The following is a 26174-nucleotide window of genomic DNA, read 5'->3' as shown; positions in this document are numbered from 1 at the left end:
TAATCTGTGCTGCTAAAATTCTTCATACTAATCTACCCTATAATTCTTCTGAAGACTGCATATGCAGTACATTATTTCACTTACAAAATCATTTCTTTGAGTATGGCGAAGATTCGGCTTCTTTCTTGTGTTTTTCCCTGAGTATGGCTTTAATGTAAAACAGCTGTTAATGAAAGAAAGGCATTCAAGGACAGGTGTCATGCAGCCTTCTGAGCATCCTCTGGAGGTGGTGTTCCAGTAAGCACCACAGCAAAATGGACTTTCCTGGGACATTGAGTATGCAAAGATTCATAAAATTTCTTTACAAATAAAGATAAATTAATAATAAAAGAAAAATAGGAGAAGTGCATACATAAAGAGAGATATGTTCACAAAAATCCCCTACAATTACAAAATTAGAAACTGTAGTATGCAAGCAAAAGATGAGAAAAAAATATCCACACAAAGCAATAGGAAACAAATAAAAATCAAAAACTAAAATGTGTGTGTGTGTGTGTGTGTGTGTGTGTGTGTGTGCGTATGTGTGTGTTAAGCTTATACTACTGGGGGAGGGGGTTAGGGCCTGATCTTGGATGTGGTTTATATACTCAGATTCCACTGGAGAATACCAGTTTTTCTTTGTAAGCCACTGTCAGTTGAAGAGAGTGTCCAGGTTAGGGATGGAAGTTCTGTCTGGTTCCCACTCCCAGTGCTGTGTGTGGAGGAATTTGAACTCAGAGAAACATCTCTTCTGGCAAGAATGAGATTTAAAGTTCTTCTGGGTCTGTGTGATCCAGCTGGAATGCAGACATACCACATGCCTTTTCTCTCTCTGTAGTAGAGATGCACACCTTTAGTTCCTTTGGCTGGAACCCAGGCACACACTTCGTGCACACCTTTAATCTCAAGCAATGACATCTAATTGATGGGCAAAGTGACAAATTAGAGAAGATTTGACAGAGTGAATCAGAGACAGGATACACCTGACTCTCACAAGAACAGAGAGAAAACAGAGGCCCCTAAAGAGCACTGCAGAGATAGAGGGAGGAGATTGGAGTCCAATGCCATTGGAGTTGAGTGGAGTTAAGTTTGTGTAGTCAGTACAGTTCTGTTCATGGAGTTCAGAGACAGTGTTTCCAAGCAGAGCAATTCACTGAGAATCTGAGAAAAGACAATTAGTTCTTATCAGTCACCTTGGAGAGGAGTCTTAAGCCAGAACAGCTGAGTTGATTCAGGCAGCCAGAGTTCAGAAAGAGCTAGAAAGAGTGAGCTTCTTCAGTAGGAAATCTCGGAAACATTCTAGGCATACGGTACCAGACAGAGGCTCGAAGCTGAAGCCTCAAGGTGCAGGCTTTTGGAAGATTAGATTGTCAGGTTGGTAGACGTTTCCAGGCTTAAACATAGGGATAGTTAGAAATGCTCTGGGCTCAGCCTAAGTGGTGTATTTGTATACATTAGGTGCAGCTCTCATCTCACCGCCTCATCTGAGGAAATAAAACCAGCACTTACACTTGGCATCTCATGAAATGAAATGATAAAGAAAACAAAAATAACAACTACAGTCCATATTGTTTGAAGTGTTTCAGTTTCTCTTGTTACTTGTAATCCATGTTATATTTACTTACTTATTTTAGGTTTAAAAAAATCTTTTAAAGGTATTTTTATAAAATTGTATTTGTTTCTCAGTCTCTTGCTTAACATGCATATCATCCAAGTAACTGAGACTCTATTACACTATTTGTTTAACAAGCTTCAAAGCACAACTACTGAACAATAATTACTCTTTTCTTATCCTTCTTTGCTTGTCTGGCTTCCTCTTTGCCAAAATCCCCAAGATACTTGCACTTTATGGCTTTCTTTATTACAGCTCTCTCTCCTCATGATGTCTTCTGAACATCTGCCTGTCCCTTCCTTCCTCCCTCTATCTCTGCCTCCCCTAGATATCATGAAGTCCAGCCCTATTCTGTCCCCTGCTTAACCAATGGCTGTAAGCTGTTTTGTTGGTATATCAGGGGACAATTGGAGAGCACTGTTTAAACAACATTGAGACCTAAGAGTCTCTGAACAAGGATTGCAACCAGATAGGGAGCACACAAGTCAATATTTGAATCTTTACATAGTACACAATAACATGCCTAGAAAAATAACATGTATTTATTGTTTCTATGTGTGTCTCTGCGCTGGCCTGTGCCTGCCATCATGATTGTGTGAAAGTGAGATGCTTGCATTAGGGGAATTGAACAAAGGCTTGATGACAAGTTCCTTTGCCTTTACTTTCTGATCCATACCCTACTCTTACAGTTACAGTCTTAAGATTGTTTTCCATGTATTATTTTATCCCCGTCATATTTCAGGAATATATTTCCAGTTTTATGAACTTATCTGTTGCATTTCTTGTGTTTTATGTAACTTGTGATTACCAAGAATAATAGAATTTCTCAGTGCTGAAGCGAATGTGGGTACAACTAAAGCAGTAGTGGGTGATATTCAAAATCAAACAGGCTGGAAAAATTGAAGAGTATGAAGCGGTCAGTAAAAAACTGTACAAATGAAGAAAAGGAGTCATCAGTTCTTCATTTAGTATGTTCCTTGAAATTGAGAACACGTTTCATTTCTACAGTAAGTTTGTCTTTGTCCCAGATAAACTTACTATATACATATAGATCTATTTCTAAACTCTTTATATTATTTACTGGATATCTACCTTAACACCATTATCACATTTAAGTAATTCTTGGTTAAAGTTTAAGTTCAAAAACGACAGCCTACAGACTGGGAAAGGACCTTCACCAACCCTGTATCTGACAGAAGGCTGAAATCCAGCAAATATATATACAAAGAACTAAAGAAGTTAAAAAGCAATAAATCATGTAATCCAATTTAAAAATGGGGTACGGAGCTAAACAGAGAATTCTCTGTAGAGGAATATAGAATGGCAGAGAAACACTTAAAGAAATGCTCATCATCCTTAGCCATCAGGGAGATGCAAATCAAAATGACCTTGAGATTTCACCTTACACCAAACAGAATGACTAAGATCAATAACTCTAGTGACAACACATGCTGGAGAAATTGTGGAGGAAGGGGAACCCTCCTCCATTGCTGGTGGGAATGTAAACTGGTACAACCACTTTGGAAGTCAATCTGGTGCTTTCTCAGACAATAAGGAATACTGCTTCCTCAAGACCCAGCTATACCACTCCCAGGCATATATCCAAAATTTGCTCAAGTATACAACAAAGACATTTGCTCAACCATGTTTGTAGCAGCTTTATTTGTAATAGCCAGAACCTGGAAACAACCCTAATGTCCCTCAATGGAGGAATGGATACAGAAATTGTGGTATTTTTACACAATGGAATACTACTCAGGAATCAAAAACGAGGAAATCATGAAATTTGCAGGCAAATGGTGAGATCTAAAAGGATCATTCTGAGTGAGCTATACCAGAAGAAGAAAGACACACATGGTATATACTCACTCATATACTCCTATAAGATATGATAAACATAGTGTAATCTATATACCTAAAGAAGATGAAGAAAGAGGACCCAGTGTAAGATGATCAATCCTCACTTAGAAATACAAATGGGATGTGCATTGGACATAGGAGAAAACAAGTAACAGGCCAGGAGCCTACCACAGAGGGCCCCTGAGAGACTCTACCTAGCAGTGTATCAAAGCAGATACTAAGTCTCATAACCAAACCTTCAGCAGAGTGCAGGGAAACATGAAAGAAGGGGGAGTTTGTATGACGTGGAAAGGATATGAGCTCCACAAGGACCAAATATATCTGGGCACAGGGGCCTTGTCTGAAACTGACATTCTGCCAAGGACCAGGTATGGATATAACCTAGAACCTCTGCGCGTATGAAGGCCGTGGTAGCTTAGTAACCAACTGGCTTCCCATAGTAAGGGGAACAGGGAGTATTTCTGACAGGAACTCAATGGCAGGCTCTTTGACCTACCCACCCTGCAAGGGAGGAGCAGTCTTGCTAGGCCACAGAGAAGGGCTTTGTAGCAAGTTCTGAAGATACCTGATAAAACAGGATCAGATGAAAGGGGAGGAGGCCCTCCCCAATCAGTGGACTTGGAAAGGGGCAGGGAGGAGATGAGGGAGTTAGGAAGAGTTTGGGAGGGAATGAGGGAGCAGATACAGCTGGGATACAGAGTTAATAAAATGTAACTAATAATAAAAAAATAAAATAAAGTAATTTAACTGAGGCTATATAAATTAATCAGTAAGTCTTTGGGGCTATCATCATCCATGCTGAGATAGGACTTTCAATGATCAGGTGCTATTTGGATTGTCGACACTCTAAGTAATAGCTCATCCTTACTTCTGCAAGTAATTTCAATAAACTCACTGGTTAGTTAAAAAAAAAGTTCAAGTTCAATATAATGTTCATTAATATTGGTATTGTATAAGAAATTATTTTAACTATTTGTGTTTTTCTGTTATTGTTATTGGATAAATTATAAAAGATTTTATTCCAAGTCACATTGCATCCAATTTTTAAATTATCTCTCTTTCCAATACATTTTAATTGTGGTTTAAGCATTTTGCAAAAAAATGTTATAGAAAACAAACATATTCTTCTGTTACCACCACAAGGTGTTTGGGAGCCTCTCATGGCCACTGTGTGAACTGATGAACAGACACTGTTCATCTCCTTCTCTTCCGGGAGAGAAGATTTGGGTGGTGGGTCTTCCTCTTGCAGGACAACTGCAGCATAGCCTCATGCCCACTGGATTTATTTGTAGTGGACTTTAGGCATCAGCACTATACTCTTTCAAGCAATGGACCGTGTGTGGTCGGAACATGGAAACATTAAAATCACATGTATGTTCTACTCTTCCATCCCCTAATGGAGGAGCTGTTAAAGGAGGCAATCTCAGTTTTGAAATGGGAAGTTACTATTCTTAGCCATTATTACTATTTTTATCCATTTCAACTAATTAAACATTGAGGTACCTTTTTATTCACATTGATAGGCAGAAATGTATAAATAATGTCAATATATTTGAAAACAAACTGTCGTAACTTAAAATTTTAATATCTTTGAATTATTATGCTTGTCAGAGATGACTAATGGTGACCAGAGCGACGACTGGGATTTTGCGAGCACACATGCTGCTCCTTGAGAGCGCAGCTTAGGTTTCTACCCGGCACTTCAGCGCTCGCAGCACTCAGCAACTCCAGGTCCAGGGAATTCAGTGCTCTTCTTGCCAACATGGGCCCTGGGCACACACATCCTACACAGAACGCACTTACTCAAAACACTCATACATGTAACAGAAAAATTAATAGTCAAAAACAGAATGGCCTATGAAGTATCATGTAATTTATCACTAACCAAAGTTCCTTTCAAGCCGTGCTTAGTGAAGTAATGGCTCTGGGAATTATTTGTGGCACTGCAAGGTTTTTGTTAGACTATAAAAAACAAAACAAAACAGCAATCCTAGTCCTCTCTCAAGTAGTATTTAGGTCTCACTGTTGGCCGGTGACATCCAACCTTTTTAAATGAAGAACAACATATTTTATAGTTTTTTTTTACATGATACATTGTAATAACTGCAGTTTTTGTTTAATTGGCTCAAACAGCATGGCTTGATTTTACTTTCTAAAATTAATAAAATAAATACTAAGGTCTTTTGACCTCCCCCCCCAAAAAAAAATAAATAAAGTGAAGGTTAATATACAAGAATTAGTCTTTTATTGTAAGGTTTATTATTTTAAGTGTAATATTTAATTTCTATTTGATATTGGTTACATTTATGAAAACTGACATTGCAGAAGGAATATCTATATCCTTATATTCACCATATGGTTTGGCATATTTTAGATGCACAATAATGTTGTTTCTTTAATTATATGAACATATGTATTAATTTGCTTTTTGCCAATGAGCAAATTGTTGATTTTCCATATGAAACTAAAAAATGATGAATCTTCGACAAACACACACGCACACACACACGCACACACACACGTAAGCCCTGCCAAAGAAATGAATGAGCAAATGAATTCAGATGTTGCTGTTTATGTCTTTTCATGCCTTGAGATTTCTAACATTTAGACAATCTCGGCTTACTGTGATTAATAACGTATGCCAATGTTCCTTTATTAAATGCTCATAATGATTATAGTGCAAAAGAAAGTAATATCAAGATCAGAATTTGTTCCTGTGCTACTTGTTTGAGGAAATATAACAACTCAAACCAAACTGCATAATTATTTTATTTATGTCTTTTACTTGATAGAAAAATCAAAAGAAATTGATATTGCAACTCAGTTACAAAAAAGAAATTATTTGATACTAAGTAGTAAATTATTAAAATTGACCTTATTTAATTACTTCAATTATAATTTATAATTATAAGTTAATTATGCTTCAATTGCGGCAGAATATTGCTTGCTTTTTAAATTAAGTGGAAAATCTTGATAGTCTTTTCACATTAGTTTTAACTAAATCAACATTACAATACTATAATAACATAATTTTACTTGTCTCAGTTTTGAAATTTCTGTTTTGTGATTAGGCAAAGTAATTAACTACCATATACATATAGTGTATCTACGGTAAATTTATGTGATGCTGTTTTTCAATAAAATGTTGAAATCAATGTTATGATTTTAGATTCTAAATTGTAAATTCAAACATAGCATTTACTATGAGGTTGTATCTACTGGTAATGTCAGAAGCGAGACCAATAAAGCCTTATTTACATGAATGCCAAAAATGAGTTGACAAGAAGAATAATAGACAGGCTGGCGTGTAACTAAGCGATGCTGAGAGTGGGAGAAATAGTCTTTCCCAACAAAGAGATTGTCAATCGGTTGTCCAATACCAAATGGTCAGTGCTTAGTGAATAAAGTGTAATTAATAAAAAACATACATTTAAGTAACCTGTGTTCTGACAGATACACAAAAATACATAAATAATTAAAGCCAAATTAACTTTGATATCTATATAATTTAAAAGTTTGCTTTTACGTCTTCTAAAGTTAGGAGATTTCCACAAAGTTGTGGAAAATGAAAATTTATAGTCCACTTGTAGATCTGAAAAAAACCTCACTTCAAATATAAGATGAAAGGTGATAATCTCTTTCTCTGTATATATATGTGTGTATATATATATATATATATAGAGAGAGAGAGAGAGAGAGAGATTCAATAGACATATATATCTATATATATGATCGTAATATTGACTATTGTTTAATGAAATGGTTATTTGTTATAAGAGAAAAAATATAAACCTTTTTAATAACCTCATTTGAGTAAAGTAACTGATTAAAAGATATTTGGGTTATGTCCAAACAGTGTCAGGCTATGATTGACATTAATTTAGAGGAATCTAACAGAGATTCAGAGAGTAAGCTTCAATGTGCATTTTATTTCCTTTGTATATTAATGGAAATTTTTTAGAGTTATAAGAGCTATTAATAAACTTGATAAGCTAAATATGTTGAACAATATGTATAGTTAACAACTTTAAATTATACTTAATGTTTAAAATATTAAAATATTTCACTATAATTTTATGTAACAGTAACGTAAGACTCAAATGTAAACAAGTGACTTGTCTAAGGTCAAGTGATCATAGAACAATGACATTCAGCTTCTCAATAGACACAGAAAATAATCCAGTAGGCTTCGGTGCTTGCCATTTCAGTAGCATAGTACTACTGGGAAACAAGAATTGGGCTAAGATTATTCAAATTTTTTTTCTTCTTCTCTCTAAAGGCCTTTTATCTTGCATTTCTGTGACAAACTGAAGCCCTACATCAGGGTAGGCTCCTGGCAGGATTTGAGGAGTACTCAAGCATAGACTCTTAGTAGCAGAGATCATAGAGACTGAAGAGGACATCCTTTACCTAGACAAGTTTCCCAGTAGAGGGAGGGACCACCAACCCACCCACAAAAACTTCAGAGCAAATTTTATCCTGACTACAAGATGTGCAGGAATAAAGAGAGAACAGAGAGAGAGCAGAAATTGAATGTCTAACCAATGCATGGCCCAACCAAAGGACCACCTTTGAGAGAGGGCCAGCGCCTGACTCTATGAATATTCCACTAAGCCTGCAGAGAAGAGCCTATCAGAGTTGTCCTCTGAGAGGCTCTACACAGGAATGCCTCAAAACAGATGCTGAGACTCACAGCCAAGCAGTGGGTGATGTGTAGGAGTTTTATGGAAAAGGGGAGGAAAGAGGAAAAAGACCTGCAGGTGACAGGAGCTCCACAAGAAGACAAACAGGGCCAACTACCAGGGCCCAGAGGGGCTTGCGGAGGCTGAAGCATCAAACAAGGACCATGCATGGACTGGACCTAGACCCCCCCTACAAAATGTAGCCCATGGGCAGCTTACGCCTCATGTAGGTACTTGGGAAAGTAAATGGGGATTGCATCTGCTATGGACTTTCCTGCCACCCTTTTGATCACTTTCTCCTGGCAGGACTGCCTTGACAGGCCACAGGAAAAGAGAACATGTTTATTCATTTTTTTCTTTCTTTCTTTATTATTTTTATATTAATTACAGTTTATTTACTTCATATCTCAGCTGTAGCCCCTCCTTTATCCCCTTCCAATCCCACCCTCCCTTCCTTATATCCTTCCTGCCCCTCTCTAAGTCCACTAACGGGGGAGGGCCTCCTCTCCTTCCATCTGATCCTAGCAGCAGCCTTGTAGACCACAGAAGAGGACATTGTAGCCAGCCCTGAAGGGACCTGATGAGCTAGGACATGTTTATTTTTGACGTGAGGAGCTAGGATGGATGAGAAGGGGTCTCCTTTATTGCGAGGAATAGGGGAGTGGGAGGAGGAAAAAAGAGAAGGTGGGACTGGGAGGCGAGGTGGGATCAAGTGACAAACAGGATGTAAAGTTAATAAAAATTAAATTAATTAAAAATGTGTGTCCTTTTTAATTTCAACATTTTATTTTGAGATTATTGAAATCATATCATTTTCCCTTCCTTTTTCTTCCTCCAATCTCCCACCCTATCAGGGGACTTAGAAAGGAGTAGGGAGGAGATGAGAGAGTGAGGGTAGGATTGGAATGGAATGAGGGAGGGGGCTACAGCTAGAATACAAAGTAAATAAACTGTAATTAATATAAAATGTCTTTAATAATGTGATGAAAACACAAATCTGCTATTTCTACGGTTTTCGACTCTAAGAGCAAAGACATGAGTCAGTTGTTGGACATGTGCCTTTGTATTGGATTTCATATGTCACTTAAAATATTGTTTAAATATTTAGTATTTAAATTCATCAATGATGTGAACTTTTCATGTTTTTACATATAAAATAATGACAAAACTGTGTCAGTCATTTGCAAAATTGTATCTATTCAGCAATATAACTTCTGTCATTTTGAGGCACAAAAATTTCCTGATACTATATTACGTGTTTTCTTCAGAAATTAGACCATTTTCTTATTCCTTTAAGTGCTGAGAAAATTAATTTTCCCAAGGAAATACCTATTCACTCACTGTATGTAGAATTATAATTTATTATACACACACAACACACACACACACAAACAACACATACACAGACAAATAGACCCTCACATAAGCTCAAAAATTCTTTGTTTTAAAAAAAGGACTGATTCCAAATTGACCTCCACAGAAAAAATAATATAAAACTTTCAGAAGAAAGGGCAAAAAGAAAAAGGTCAATCCAACTTTTCTTTATTACTGCGTCATTATGCTGACTTTGGCCAAGGTCCCGTAGACCTACTTTAATGAAGGGATAATGATGGCTCATCCTTTCCCATTTTTTGCCCTGTTAACTCAGTATTGTTCTAAAATGCCTCTAACTCTCCTTCAGAGATTCACCTTACAAAGTGCTCACTTTCTTTTCCTTTTAAAATTGTAATCCACAACCATACAATTACTGACATTATGTTAACTATATGATTACAGCAAGTTACGTAACACCACTAGAATATTCAGAATGTCAGTAGTACCTACTTAAAGTTACTGTGAATGTTAAATTAATAAAAGTATTGAAAACAAATATCTGGTGCATTGTAAAACTCAAGAAATTTTTATATGTACCATTTTTGTTATCAGGACCTTTTAAAATAGAGGAATGAACGTTTTGAGGTCAATGTGTCAGATTTTTAAAATGAATAAAATGAAAAATCAATATGGCAAAATAGCTTAGGTAACTTATCTTTATTAGCCACTGTAGAAAGTATCCATGACGATGTTATCAGTTTTGTTGATCTAGTTAATAAATTGTGCCAATAATTCACTTACAGTGCCCCAAGAGAACAGATAATTTTACTTTGACTCCTTCAGATTATAGTGCATGTAGCAAAATTCAATATAACACATTGAGTATTAAAAGTGTACAATGTACATATTAGCCTCATTTCCCCCCAAAAAAATTACAGATACTCTCCTGTTCTCATATCTCACCTTTTTACCTTCGTCTATCCTTTATTTGGCTATTTTAATATGTAAAGTCCTATAAATGGTAACATGTTTTAACAATATTTTAGTGAATCCTCCAGTTGTAGATATATGATGAAATCAACAAAGAAATAAATATTAAAATAATAGAAAATCAAAAGTAGAATGTATTAGGAGGTTCATATATTTAACAACACACAGTTAAAAATAGATGTCACTAGTACAGAGGGTTTTTTGTTTTTGTTTTTGTGTTTTTTTTTTGACAGATGCAAAATGAAGCCAAACCAGGTCAGCAGTAATCAGGCTATACATTGAAATGTTTCCATCATTTCCAAATTGAACTCTGAAAATATAGCAACACCATCTAAGAGAGTCAAATTTTAACAAAAGCCCTGAATGTTTTGGAGATGAAGCATTTGCACACATAAATCACACAGACACAAATGTTCGATGAATACCATTCTTTGAAAACTCATTTATTTTTATTCAACTTGAAGTTTCATGTGCCTTTCTAAATTAAAATGATAGAATGTTACCCTAAAATACAGACCAATTTGCTGCTTTAAATTGTCTTGGTATTAACCATTTGGATTCAAGAGTGAATACCAATTTCAACAATTTTTTAAAAAAACTTTCTCAATAATCTGTTTATAGAGCTCAATGCTCTTGTTCTGTAATCGATATTTTGTAAAGTTCAAATTATACATAAAAGTATCATAGAATTAGTTATCACGCTTGCTGTGCCTATTTTTAATTTTATATTTTAAAACCTTAAGGACATACATGCACATTTCCATTTGTATAAATATTCAATATAAAGTAACCATAAATGTACATGTAAATAGGATTATAACTGATATGCAAAAGCTTTAAAGAGCTAGATTTAAAATCTGTCAAACTGTTTGTCTCAGATTATAGTGCACAGTTTCAAAGAATAATTCTTATCTGAAGAAACATGTTGTCTACAGAAATCTCTGCAATAATCTTGATCTCACCATAGTTTTGTACATACATAGAATTCTGATAAGATGAAATTATCCATATATTATATATATATATATATATCCATTTTAAACCAGCTTTTAGTAGTATAGTTGACACATAGCACTTTATGTATAAAATAGAATCTTTTGGTGTATTCATACATTGAGACTGGTAAAGACATCCATGTCCTCAGACATCCTCCAGTTCTTTATAAAGGAGGAACAGAAGGATTTCCTGTAGCTTTTTGAGGAATATTGTTGTATGTGTGTTTTCTTTAATTAAAAACATGAAATATCACATCATTTTTCTACATGTATATATGTACTATATTACCTATTAAACAGTCTTTTTCTTTAGACTTCCAACTATTTGTAGTTTCTGGTAGCAAACATTCTATAATCAAACTCTTTGAGATCTATTTCACCTTACCTTTATAGCATGCAGTACTTGTTTTGGTAGGCCTGAGTTAGTTTCACTTTAAATAATGATCTTTATTTCCATCAGTGTAGCAGAGTAGACTCCATTCTCATTTCTGTAATGGCTACATTAATTAAAGTTCCCATCAATCCATATGTAAGTCCATTTGCTCCACTTCCTCATCAACAGTTTCTATCTTTCCTCTTTTTGGTGAAAGCTCCTCATAGTAGAAATTGAGGATAATTTGCTGTACTTTAGATTAGCACTTACCTAACAGGTAATAGTTTTCATCATTTTTTTTCAAATAATTGTTGAGCATCTTTATGTTCAGCTTCTTGTGAAAATATGTTTTTAAAAAATCTGTTTATTTTATTTTTGAAATCAAAATTTTATTATATACAAGCACAGTAACTTTTATTAAATATACTTATGAATGCACCTATCTAACAACTTTTAATAAAGTGGAGTGAGCCTCAATATTACACTATAAATCCATTAAATAATTAATTTTCAATTATCTGTTTTTATTCTATTGCCTCCCCCAAACAATGTCAATATCTATAAAGAAATGATGAGTTTAAGCAAAGTAGTTATCCTGTGATCTTTCTGTTACTCATTGTTTCTATTTTACATGTTAATATATTGGTTTATGTATTTGTAAATATGATGTTTAGTTTAAAGAAGCTCACATTTTAAAATATTCCCATTACCCCTTGAATTCTCAGCAAAAAGTATTGCCATTAAAACAAAATGAGTCAGATAGAAGGGGAGGAGGTCCTCCCCTATCAGTGGACTAGGGAAGTGTTATAGGGGGAGAAGAGGGAAAATGAGTGGGACTGCAAGGAGACCAGGAATGGGGCTACAGCCAGGATACAAAGTAAATAATCTGAAATAAATAAATAAATAAATAAATAAATAAATAAATAAGACAAAAATTAACCACAAAACATGCTTTGATAGCAGTACTAAATTATTCAAGGTATGTAAGAATGCCATAATCTTGTACATATGTTGGTGAGGACATTGTGCAAATATAAGTTAAGAAGAGATCTGAACTGAAACAAATAGTGGCTATCAATAATTAAAAGTATAATTAACAAGTCATTAGTTTGCAAGGCAATGCAAGGTGCAATCCTCTAATCCCAGTACTCAGGAGGCAAAGTCAGTTCTATCTCTGCGATTTTGAGGCCAGCCTGGTCTACAGAGTGAGTTCCAGGACAGCCAAAAAACACAGGAAAACCCATGCGTGAAGAAGGGGGAGGGAGGGTAGGATCAGGAAGGGAGGAGTAAGGGACTTATGAGGGGATACAAAGTAAATAAATTGTAATTAATAAAAAAGGAAAAAAGAAAAAAAGAAACAAAACAAACAAAATGTTTCAAATTAAACAATTTAAGGGAACTTTAAAAATATTAGCTAAATATGTCTTGTGAGGTGATAGAATTGTGAATAGCTCATATTATTCTTTCAGAGGACTCATGTTCAGTTTCTAGCACCCATGTCAAGTGTTCATGGGCTCTGATAATTCAAACTCAAAGGATCTAATGTCCTCATTGGTCCTTTGCAGGCAATGCATTCACCTCACATGCATAAACCCACAAATACACACACACATATATACACATATGTGCAAATGCACATGGACACACACATTCCTCTTTAAAAAAAATAAAGCAACCACAATAACAAAAAAAGAATCTTTTCATTGATTCTTTGTGAGTTTCACATAATCCACCCCAGTCCTACTTATCTCCTTGTCCCCTTTTATCTGCCTTTAGCCCTTGCAACCACTGCCCAAAATACATACACACTTACACACACACACACACACACACACACACACACACCACACAAACAATAAAAGCATAGGTAACATTTTATTATAGAAACTGTAGTTTGTCACAGTGTGTCCCACAGTATGTCCCTTTGTCCACACACCTTCACCTGCAAATGTTCATTGCAATGAGTCATTGGTTTGCTCCAAGAACTCTGGCTTCTATGACACCATCAATATTGGATGCTGATTATTCCATTGATGCTATGCATCATGGAGAACCTGCAGTGGAAGGAACCACTTGTGTATTGTATGGATACAACTCCTGTCAATTAAAAAATATAAAACAAAACAAAACAAAAAACTTATAGCTTATGGCTGAGACAGGAAAAGGAAGGCAGAACAGCCAGCAGATAGAAGGGATTCTATGAAACAGCAAGGCATATGAGATTTTGCCAGCAAAAATGTGAGAAGAGACATACATTGTGCCTGAGCACAGGTAATAAGCCAACTGGCAAATGTAGAATGGTAAAATGGGTTATTACAAGTTATGAGTTAGTCAAAGAAGAGCCTGGCTAAATGGACTAGGTAATTGTAAAATAACAATTGAGTCTCAAAAGTCATTATTCTAGGAGATTGGGGAAGGGAGGAAAAACCACCTTCAGCACCTTGCACCTTTCGAAGAGCAGGAATGGTCATTTCATCCATTCCAACTGTTCAAAGATGATATTGATTTTGAGGTGGGCCAATTCAGAATCCTAGATCAGGACCTGGGTGGCAGCTGAGCTGGCCGGTTAGCTGGTTCTTCCTTATCTGCATAACCAGGGCAAGCTCTCCAGCATTGATCTGTCTAGGCCGCATAGTATTGTCATCGGCAAGAGGCATGGTCTTGCTCTCATGCTTTTGGAGTAGCTCACCTGTGCCTTTGCCATCAAGGTCAGCTCCACTGTCTTGTACAGGAGAGGAACAGAGCCAATGAGGGGCTGGATAATCTATCCTGCTCTCACATTCTTGGGGCTGGCTCATTCTGTGCCTTTGCCATCAGGGCCACATCCACTCTCTTGCCCAGACAAGGTGCAAGGACTGCTCTCTCGAGTGCTACAGCCAGTGAGCACCTCTCCCTCATTCTGTCCTTGGGCCTGTCTCAACTGCTGCCTCTCAACCAAGGCCAACACTACTGCGCTGCCCAGGTGAGGTTCAGGGACCACTATATGGAGTACTACAGTTGGGGATGGACAGGACCAGCTTTCAAGTTCTCATGATCCAGTGCCAGCTCTCCCAACTGCCCTAGGTGTGAAGGGGAAAGGAGAAGAAGGCAACACTCCTACACTCATGACATCTCAACTCTCTCACACTCCAGGTTGGCTCGGCTGTGCCCCAAGTCACCAAGGTCAGCTCTGCTGTGCTATCTCATACACATATTCTTAATGGGTATTAAAAATAAAATCTTAAACTGAACAAAAACATTTAAACTATTAAAAAGTAAATTAGAGAAGCTAAATTTGTGTCAATTCATATTAAAGTAATTCTTCTTAAAGCAGTTAGTTAAAAAAAAAAACTTGTGAATAAGATATTGAAAAGTCAGTGTAAACTTGTGTGGATGAGCACTTACATGAAAAAAATGTGTGAGTGAATTCTGAAAAATGGTAATGGGTTATATTTAAATATTTTTAAATGATTTTGGCAAAAAATGAAAAATGTAGTGATCATTTTTTCCTTTTGTTTTGAGACATGTACTATCTTCCTGAATTCCATGAAAAGAAGAAAAATAAAATAAACATGCAATAAAATTATTTGAAGCAGCCAGGCATGGTGGCACATGCCTGTAATTCCACTATTTGGGAAGACAGGGGCACACAGATCTCTGTGAGTCCAGGAGAGAGAAGGCTACACAGAAAAATCCTGTCTCTAAACAACAACAAACAACAATAAAATATATGAAGCATTATTACCATTAAGTCAGAGAAGACTTGAAGGATATATATTTGTTTATGCTAAAAGAAGAATAGGTGCTATAACTAATTAGCTTGACCTCTTCTACTTCAATTACAATGTGGTCATCCTTATTTAGTGTACTCTACTTCTAGAGGGTTGAATGGAATTCTTCTAGCTTATTTGAATTTAACCTAAATGAACATGTCAGGAACTATACAGATTTAAGTACTTAAAGAGATGGAAACTTCAAATTCAGCATCTTTAACTGCATATTAAAAATAAGTACATTTAAATATCCGAGTTTAAAGAAATGATTTTCATTCTCTTCATGTTGGAGTTTGGCCTGATGCTTGTATTTTGATGCTAATTACTGGCCCTCAAGATTTGATTGCTGCTTAGATAAACTTATTCTTGTTGTGTAAACCTGCCTAACACACTATACCTTATTGGTTGATTAAAGACATAAAACCTGGGTAGGGCAGAATGGGGTAGGCATGGCTAAGGTTCCTAGGCTTTAGGATCAGGAGAATCATGGCAAAGAAACAGACTGATGGGAACTGAAGAGAAAGAAGGACACCAATATGGGTTATTGTGGAGAAGAAACCAATTTGCCTGGAGGAAGGACTCCAATAATGGTGTGGAAAGGCCTATATGAATAATATAAGTAAGTATTTATAAGATGATAGATGGAAGATAGCCCAGATAAGGATGGTTAAAGCAGAAAGCATTGAATGAGAGCTGGGAGGTAAATGGTGGGTTATTGAGACTGTGTAGGTAAAAAACATTTGTTAGGCCCTACTTTAAAAATGTACAATACCTTGATAATTGAACTGCCTCTTACTTTAATGAACAGAGGATATTCTGCATAGGTAAAAATTTCCAATGTTTGAAAATTTTTATTATATGTAAATATATTAAAACATAGTACAAGATAGTAAAATACTTTCATAAATTATATAAATCTGTTCAATGTATATATTATCTTTTAATGGAAATAATCCCTTAGCATTTAATGAGAAAAGTTATAAAATGTTTTAAAAAGTACACCCTAAAAAAACGCTTTTGTCAACATATTCTATAATTAAACACCCAGTGGGAAGACATACAATTTAGAATTTATAAAATTGTGTATGCTTATTTTTTTAATTCTTTATCAATTACACTTTATTCACTTTGTATCACCACTGTGGTTCCCTCCTTCCTCCCATCCCAATCCCTCCCTACTTCCCCCCCATCCCCGTCTGCACAAATGCCCCTCTCCAAGTCCACTGATAGGGGAGGTCTTCTTTTCCTTCCCTCTAATCCTAGTCAATTAGGTCTCATCAGGACTGGCTGCATTTTCTTCCTCTGTGGCCTGGTAAGGCTGCACCCTCTTCAGTGGGAAGTAATTAAAGAGCAGGCCAATCAGTTCATGTCAGAGACAGTCCCTGTTCCTATTACTATGGAACCCACTTATTTTTTGCTTATTTTTTATTACCAAATATAAGGTTCACTTATTCTTTTCTTTTTATTCATAGCCTTTTTCATTAGAATACAAACAGCCATCTCTCTCATTAAGAATACAGAAATCTAAAATGAGTGATGAAAAAATTACAAAGGGTGAAAAATACAATAAAGTAAAATGAAAACAAATAAGAAAGCAATAAAACAAACAGAAGAAAACAGCCAAAGAAAAAGGAAAATAAACACATATAAATGCTGAGTTATGGATAAAGAGAAACATAGGTTTGTACACAAGGAAATTCCATGAACACACAAAATGGAAAGCTACAAAATATATGTAAAGAAGGGGTAAGAAAAAGTAACAACAAATTACCACCACCTTCACCACCAACTAAAAGCTCTGACAAATTTTTATGAAATAAATAGAACTTGCAAAATTCCACTGAATTCATTTGTTCCTGGTCATTTAGTGTAGGGAATAGGACCCAGCCTTAAGAGTGGTTTGAATACCCTGTGGGAATCTGCTGGAGAAAACTAATTTACTCTTCATTTGCAAGTTATCAACTGGAAATAAGCGTACATAGTGAAAAACCTAGACAAACTGCCCATAGAGTAAACATGCCACAAGATAATTAAAATTAAGTATAATAAACCATCATTAAGCAATCCACTATATCAAAAAGCAGAAAATTTCTCTCTAAAATCTCTGCTGAAACATGACTATAATAGCTTAACTTTGTAAAACTTCTATTTTTAAAATTATTTAATGTTTGAGATGGTCACGCAGTTATATACTGTATTTTCTTCAAACTCACCACACAACTCCTTCAACATCTACCCTTCCAAAATTTATGTCACTTAAAAAACTACACTAAATGCAGTGTATACATTCATTATTGTGGGGCAAGCCATCCCCTTAGGGGCAGACAACCTTCCATGGTCCATGCTCTTGGATATAGATGACTTACTTTCTTCCAGCAGCACTTATTTGTCAGAAGCTCCTCAGTTAAGGATGTGACTTCATGTGCCTCTTCCCCTGTCTTCCTAATGGAACATTTATTGGCTTGATATTGTGAGAATCTTGTGCAGGCACAAGTGCTATTGTGAGCTGCTAAGAACAACTACCAGCTGTATCCAGAATACATTGATATAAAACCTTTTTAATTAAACTATACTAATCAAGGACCTTAACTGAATCTAGTGCAGTATTCACCATGTGCACAGAATGCATAATGATCAATATTCAGCACTCTTTTTTTGATTTTTTAAAATTCTTTATTAATTACACTTTATTCACTTTGTATCCCCCCTCTGGTTCCCTCCATCCTCCTGTCCCAATCCCTCCCTTCCACCACCCTCTGCATGCATGCCCCTCTCCAAGTCCATTGATAGGGGAGGTCTTCTTTACCTTCCTTCTCATCCTAGTCAATTAGGTCTCATCAGGAGTGGCTGCATTGTCTTCTTCTGGGGCCTGGTAATGCTGCTTCCTCCTCAGAGGGAGGTAATTAAAAAGCAGCTAATCAGTTCATGTCAGAAACAGTCCCTGTTCCTATTACAATGGAACCCACCTGGAAACTGAGTTTGTTTATGTGGTGGATAACATTGATGGATTTCCATATATTGAACCACCCCTGCATGCCTGGGATAAAGCCTACTTGGTTATAGTGGATGATATCTTTGATGTCTTCTTGGATTCGGTTTGCAAGTATTTTGTTGAGTATTTTTGCATCGATGTTCACAAGAGAGATTGGCCTGAAATTCTCTTTCTTTGTTGGGTCTTTGTGAGGTTTAGGTGCCAAGGTGACTGTGGCTTCATAGAATGAGTTTGGTAGTGTTCCTTCTGTTTCTGTTTTCTGGAATAGTTTGAGGAGAATTAGTATTAGCTCTTCTTTGAAAGTCTGGTAGGATTCTGCGCTGAAACCATCTGGCCCTGGGGATTTTTTGCCTGGTAGAATTTTGAATATTCCTTAGGGGATACAGGAATATTTAATTGGTTTACCTGGTCTTGATTCAGATTCGGCATGCAGAATCTGTCAAGAAAATTGTCCATTTCATTTAGATTTTCAAATTTTGTGGCATATAGAATTTGGAAGTAAGAGCTAATTATTGTTTGGATTTCTTCAGTGTCTGTGGTTATGACCCCTTTTTCATTTCTGATTTTGTTGTATAGTTTCTCTCTGCCTTTTAGTTAGTTTGGCTAAGGGTTTGTCTATCTTATTGATTTTCTCAAAGAACCAGCTCTTGGTTTCATTGATTCTTTGAATTGTTTGATTTGTTTCTAATTGATTGATTTCAGCCTTGAGTTTGATTATTTGCAGCCATCTACTCCTATTTGGTGTGTCTGCTTCTTTTTTTTCCCCCCTAGGGCTTTTGATTGAGCCATGAAGTTGCTTGCATGAGATGTTTCGAATTTCTTCTTGAAGGCACTTAGTGCTATGAACTTTCCTATGAGCACTGCTTTCATTGTGTCCCATAAGTTTGGGTATGTTGTGCCTTCATTTTTATTGAATTCTAAGAAGACTTTAATTTCTTTCTTTATTTCTTCTCTGACCCAGCTGTCATTTAGTAGCAAGTTGTTTATTTTCCATGTGTGTGCAGGCCTTTTGCTATTTTTGTTATTGAGGTCCAGCTTTATTCCATGGTGATCAGACAGGATACAAGGGATTATTTCAATCTTCTTGTATCTGTTGAGGCTTGCTTTGTGACCAACTATGTGGTCTATTTTGGAGAAAGTTCCATGAGGTGCTGAGAAGAAGGTAAATTCTTTTGTGTTTGGGTGAAAGGTTCTGTAAATGTCCGTGACGTCCATTTGATTCATGACCTCTGTTCAGAGTTATTGTTTCTTTGTTTAATTTCTGTTTTGTTGACCTGTCCTTTGTTGAGAGTGGGGTGTTGAAGTCTCCCACTATTAATGTGGGGGGTCTATGTGTGGTTTAACTTTCATTAAAGTTTCTTTTACAAATGTGGGTGTCCTTGCATTTGGGGCATAGATGTTCAGGATTTTGATATATTCCTGGTGGATTTTTCCCTTGATGAGTATGAAATGTACTTCTCTTACTCTTTTGATTAATTTTGGTTGAAAATCTAATTTATTAGATATTAGAATGACTATTCCTGATTGCTTCTTAGGTCCATTTGGTCCATTTGCTTGGAAAACTGTCTTCCAGCCCTTTACCCTCAGGTAATGTCTATCTTTGTGATTTAGGTGTGTTTCTTGCATGCAACAGATTGTTGGGTCCATTCTGTTTACATATCCACTCTGTTAGTCTGTGTCTTTTTATTGGAGTCCTTTGATGTTGAGAGATATTAATGACTAGTGGCTGTTAGATCATTTGATATTGATGTTGGCAATGGTAGTGTGTTTGTCCATTTGGCTACTTTTATTTTGCTGTAGTGAAGTTATTTATTTCCTGTGTTTTCTGGAAAGTAGCTAGCTTTCTTGGGTTTTATTTTTCCTTCTAGTATCTTCTGTAATGCTGGATTAGTGTGTAGGTATTGTTGAAATTTGTTTTTGTCATTGAATGTCTTGTTTTCTCTGTCTATGAGGACTGACAGTTTAGCTGGGTACAGTAGCCTAGGCTGACATCTGTGTTCTCCTAGGGTCTGCCTGATATCTGTCCAGGCTCTTCTGGCTTTCATAGTTTCTGTTGAGAAGTCAGGTGTGATTCTGATGGGTTTGCCATTATATGTTAGTTAGCCTTTTTCCCTTGCAGCTTTTAGTATTTTTTTCTTTGTTCTGTATACTTACTTTTTTGATTATTATGTAACAGGAGGATTTTCTTTTCTGGTCTAATTCATTAGGTATTCTGTAGGCCTCTTCTATTCTTATAGGCCTCCCCTTTAAGTTGGAGAAATTTTCTTCAATGATTTTGTTGAAAATATTTTTTGGGCCTTGGAGGAGAAAATCTTTTTTGCCCCTCTATTCCTATTATCCTTAGGTTTTGTCTTTTCATGTTGTCTTAGATTTCTTGGATGGTTTGTGTCAGGAATATTTTAGATTTATTATTTTCTTCTACAGATACAATGATTTCTTCCATTGTATCTTCCACACTTGAGATTCTTTCTTCCATCTCTTGTAGTCTGTTGGTTATGCTTACCTCTGCAGTTCCTATTTTCTTTTCTACATTCTCCCTCTCCATGATTACCTCCATTTGTGTTTTCTTTAATTTTTCCAACTCTATCTTCAGATTTTGAACTGATTTGTTGATTTCCTTCACCTGTCTGACTGTATTTTCCTGTTTTTCCTTCAATTCCTTCAGCTGTTTGTTTGAATCAACCTCTGCTTCTTTTTTTTTTGTTCAGTGATTTAATCATTTCCTCCCTGAATGCCACAAACTGTTTGGCTGCATCTTCCTGTATTTCTTTATGGATAACCAAAATCCGTTTTATTATATCTTCCCCTAATTCTTTATGCATTTTATTTGCTTCCTCCATTAACTTCTTCATCAACATAGATGTAAAGTCATCTTCTTGAATTTCACTTATGTTATGGTGTCCAGGGCTACCTGCCCCTGGATAACTGGGTTCTGGGGATGCCATGTTGCTTTGCCTTTTGTTGGTTGTGCATTTTGTCTGGCCTCCACCCATCTTTCTGTCTCAGGTGTTGTCTGTTAATTTCTGGTGCCTGCTTGATCCTGGGGTGGGGAGAATTTACTTGGTGGGGTTCTGAAGCAGATCTTAGCATTTTGGTTATGGTCAAGTGAATGGTGGTGTTTCCCAGGAATTGTCACAGTTCACTTCAGGTGTATGAACCTGTATGGTAACTGTGGTGTTCAGGAAGGCTCTCTTCTCATCAGGAGAGGTCCTGGTGATGGCTGCCCTGCTGCTGGGTTTCTTGCTCTGAATTGAGTGAGCAGTTGCTTTTGCTCTTAAGGTGTAATTGTTCGGTGCAGCCCTCTTGAAGAACCAGGGATTCCCACAGTTTTGTCAGTTTAGCTAGGGATAACTGCTTGGTCCTTGGAGCAGTTTCTGAAGGCTACTGTAATGGCTGTCTTGCTTTTGTAGGTCTGAGGATTCAGCTGTGTGCCCCAGTGTCCTAGAGGTACTCAATAATGGCAGGTGAGCACAGTGCTCATGCCTGCAGTAGAAGGCTAGAGCCTAGAGTCTGCATGAATCCAGAAAGTCTTTTAGAGTTGGGTGTCCTGAGCATTGGACCTGGTGATCCCCGAGCTCTGGGTTCCTCCTATCAGGAGGGACACATAGTCTTTGCTTTGGTGACAGCCTTTCTGTCTCTGATGGATGAGTAGAACCCACAGGCACAGACTTATGTGGCGCTGCCTTTCTGCCTTTCTGGAGATTGGGTGGCTGTGCATCTGCTGAAACTGGGTAATTTTTCCCAAGACCTTTCTGGGGTGGTGGTATTGACTGAGTGCTCTGAGATCAGATCTTCTTTTCCCCTCCCTGTGGGTTTGCACCCGACAGTGAAACTCAGTCTCTGGTGCCCTGGGGCCCATAGTTCTTTCTGGGGCAGCGTGTCAGGCCCACAGGCAGGACTCTGTGCTGGTGCCTGGGTCCCCAGCTCTGGCTCTGGGCTGGCTCCTGGGTGCCAGTGGAACACCAAGTCTTTTCCAGGGAATGTTTGGGTGACCTAAGGTCTGTCCCAATCGTTTCCTGAACCGTGGGATTATCTCTCAACTGGAAATCCTAGTCTCTGATATTGTGGTGCCCACAGTTCAGTCTGGGACAGTGATCAGAGCATGCTGGTCTATGGCTCTGGGATGGTTACCAAGAGCCTAGTGGAACTGGGATCTCTTCTGCAGTTTAGCTGAGTGAGTTAAAGCTGATTGAATCCCCCATTGTGATCTATCCTCTCACCTGGGAAACACAATCACTTGTGTTTGAGGGCCTCGAGTTCTGACTGCTTGTCACAGTGCCAGTTCCACTGTGCTGCTGGTCAGAATGAGAGTTGTCCCAGCCCTGCCATCTTGCCTAATCCCCTATTCAGCACTCTTAATGATATATTCCATTACTTTATTTGTGGCAGCTGAAATTTTAATCTTTATTGTGTTTGAATTTGTCTTTTGTATTTAGAATATGTTCTTCATCTCTTAATTTATTCATAAATATAATTTAGCTCCAAGAAAGAATATATTATTTTGTAAAGATATAAAAGTAAATGTTATATTAATTCATATTATATTGTGTATTAATATAATTATATTATAACTTTATTTATTATATTAAATCATTGATAATTATATTTATATATTTATATAAGTATATGGTGTATGATATATATGACTGTGAGTATATCTATTGTGTGGGAGTTCCATTTTCTTTAGAAATATATCCTGAAATTAAAAAAATATAAGTTCTGTGTTCTTTATATAATTAGAATTTTTAAAGGAACATTAAAATATGGCTCAATCATAGTTATTCTAATTGACATTTTCAACAACAGTGTATGACACAGATTTTTTTCTTCTTATTCTAGATGACATACTATTTTTAAATAATTGTCATTCCAATTAGGATGAAATTTATCACTGAAGTTTTTGACTCATTTCTCCAAAGGTTAATTATATTAAGATTTTGCTTCATATATTAATTGGTCATTTACTTTGCCTTTTTGAGAAGTGTTTATTCAAATTGGTTGTCCTTTTCTCATAAAAATGGATTGCAAGGCATTTTTCACATTGTTAAAGCTTCTGTGTTTTTTATGACTTCTGGATATTGTTTCTTTGTCAGATACAAGGTGGCACATCTCCTTCCACATTTGGCAGGTAGTATAATTGTCATTGACTAATTCTTTGTTGCTGAGGGAACTTAAAGTGATGTGGTCTAGGTTTCCTTTTTCTTTTTATAATTATGCTTTTGTTTGACATGCTTTTGGTGTTATATTAAACTCCTTTCCTTTCATTATGTATTATGTGTTGAATGTTTTTTTTTTCAGTAGTTTTGTTCATTCTGTACTCAATAGGTATTTATCTACTTCCAGTTCTGATTTTAACAAGGTAAAGATTATGGTTCAATTAATACATTTCTGCTTATGGAAACTGAATTTGAGCCCAGTTATTGAATAAGCTATTTTTAATATATATATTTTTTAATTTTTATCAATTGCACTTTATTCCCTCCCGTAAACTCCTCCCTTCTCCCCTCCTAGTCCCATGCTCCCTCTCATTTCTCCAACCATGCCCCTCCCCAAGTCCATTGATAGGAGAGTTCCTCCTCTCCTTCCCTCTGATCCTAGTCTATCAGGTCTCATCAGATGTGGTTGCATTGTTTTCCTCTGTGGCCTGGTAAGGCTGCTTTCCCCTTAGGGGGAGGTGATCAAAGAACAGGCCAATCAGTTCATGTTAGAGACAGTCCCTGTTCCCATTACTATGGAACCCACTTGGACTGTCATGGACTATATCTGTGCAGGGGTTCTAGGTTATCTCCATCAATGGTCCCTGGTTGGAGTATCAGTCTCAGAAAAGACCCCTGTGCCGAGAATTTTGGATCTGTTGCTCTCATTGTGGAGCTCCTGTCCTCTTCAGTACTTACTATTCCCCACTTCTTTCATAAGCTTCCCTGAACTCTGCCCAAAGGTTGCCCATATGTCTCAGCAACTGCTTTGATACCCTACAGGGTTGTTCCTTTCAGAAGTCCTCTGTGGCAGGCTCCTGTCCTGTTCCCTGTCCCTGTTTTCTCCTGCTTCTGATGTCTGTCCTCTTTGCCTTTCTGAATGGGGATTGAGCATTTTAACCAGAATCCTCTTTCTTGATTCATTTCTTTAGGTGTACAGATTTTAGTAGGCTTATCCTATACTATATGTCTAATATCTGCTTATGACTGAGTATATACCCTGTGTATCTTTCTGATTTTGGATACCTCACTCAGGATGATTTTTCCATTTCCCACTATTTACCTGCAAATTTCATAATTTCCTTGCTTTTTATTGCTGAGTAATATTCCATTGTGTAGATGTACCATAATTTCTGTATCCATTCTTCAGTTGAGGGGCATCTGGGTTGTTTCCCAGGTTCTGGTTATTACAAATAAAGCTGCTACAAACATGGCTTTAGCTAATGTCCTTATTGCATACTTGAGCATCTTTTGGATATATAGCTAGGAGTGCTATAGCTGGATCTTGAGGAGGCACTATTCCTAATTGTCTGAGAAAGCACCAGATGGATTTTTCCCGGATGGTTGTACAAGTTTACATTCCCACCGCAGTGGAGGAGGTATCCCTTTTCTCCACAACCTCTCCAGCATGTGTTGTCTCTTGAGCTTTTGATCTTAGCCATCGTTTGATTTACATTTCCCTGGTGACCGAGAACATTGAGCATTTCTTTATGTAATTTTCAGCCATTCGATATTCCTCTATTGAGAATTGTGTTTAGCTCTGTACCCCACTTTTTAATTGGATTACTTGATTTGTTGCTGTTTAACTTCTTGTGTTCTATATATATACTGGATACTAGCCCTCTGTCAGATATAGGGTTGGTAAAGATCCTTTCCCAATCTGTAGGCAGTCTTTTTGTTTTGATGACAGTGTCTTTTCCTTTACATAAGTTTTTCAGTTTGATGATGTCCCATTTATTGATTGTTGCTCTTAGAGCCTGTGCTGTTGTTGTTTTGTTCAGGAAGTTGTCTCCTGTGCCAATTAGTTCAAGGATCTTCCCGACTTTTTCTTCTAAGCGGTTTAGTGTGTCTGATTTTATGTTGAGGTGTTTGATCCACTTGGACTTTAGTTTTGTGCAGGTGATAAATATGGATCTATTTGCATTTTTCTACATGTAGACTTCCAGTTGGACCAGCACCATTTGTTGAAGATGCTGTCTTTTTTTCCATTGTAGGGTTTTGGCATCTTTGTCAAAAATCAGGTGTCCATAAGTATGTGGATTTATGTCAGAGTCTTCTATTCAATTCTATTGATCCACCAGTTGGTTTCTATGCCAGTACCATGCAGTTTTTAGTATTGTTGCTCTATAGTACTGCTTGAGATCAGGAATGGAGATACCTCCTGAAGATCTTTTACTGTAGAAAATTGTTTTAGCAATTCTGGGTTTCTTGTTGTTCCATATGAAGGTGAGAATTTTTCTTTCAAGGTCTGTAAGAATTGTATTGGTAATTTGATGGGAATTGCATTGAATCTGTAGATTACTTTTGGTAAAATGGCCATTTTTACTATGTTAATCCTGCCAAGCCATGAGCATGGGAGATCTTTCCATCTTCTGATATCTTCTTTTAATTCTTTCCTCAGAAACCGGAAAGTTTTTTCATACAAGGCTT

Source organism: Meriones unguiculatus, chromosome 9 (genome assembly GCF_030254825.1).
Source record: "Meriones unguiculatus strain TT.TT164.6M chromosome 9, Bangor_MerUng_6.1, whole genome shotgun sequence".
In the NCBI taxonomy this organism is placed as follows: Eukaryota; Metazoa; Chordata; class Mammalia; order Rodentia; family Muridae; genus Meriones; species Meriones unguiculatus.
Note: the sequence above shows the minus strand (reverse complement) of the source record.